Below are 319 nucleotides of genomic sequence, written 5' to 3' on the forward strand. Positions count from 1 at the left end.
TGCCCCGCGTTGCAGTAGCTTGCGGTCATCTTCTGGGTCTGGGGAGTGGCATCTCTGTGGCGGGGCCCCCACCCACGATGGACGATGCTCTGGGTGTGGAGGTGACAGATGGCAGAGATTGTGGAGGGACCGGGGGGCGCTGTGGGGCTGAAGAGTGGGGGGCGATGATTTGTGGGTGTGTCCGTGTCTCTGGATGTGTCCATCCTTTTGTCACCAGAACAAATGTTGTGATTTTTGTCGGCCATGGGGGCGACTCCTGCGTGTCTGGGAGGACTCGCTTGTCCGTGGCGGTCGCTGTGCCTGGAGTGCAGTGACTCCC

Source organism: Mandrillus leucophaeus, unplaced genomic scaffold, assembly GCF_000951045.1.
Source record: "Mandrillus leucophaeus isolate KB7577 unplaced genomic scaffold, Mleu.le_1.0 Scaffold54, whole genome shotgun sequence".
Classification (NCBI taxonomy): domain Eukaryota; kingdom Metazoa; phylum Chordata; class Mammalia; order Primates; family Cercopithecidae; genus Mandrillus; species Mandrillus leucophaeus.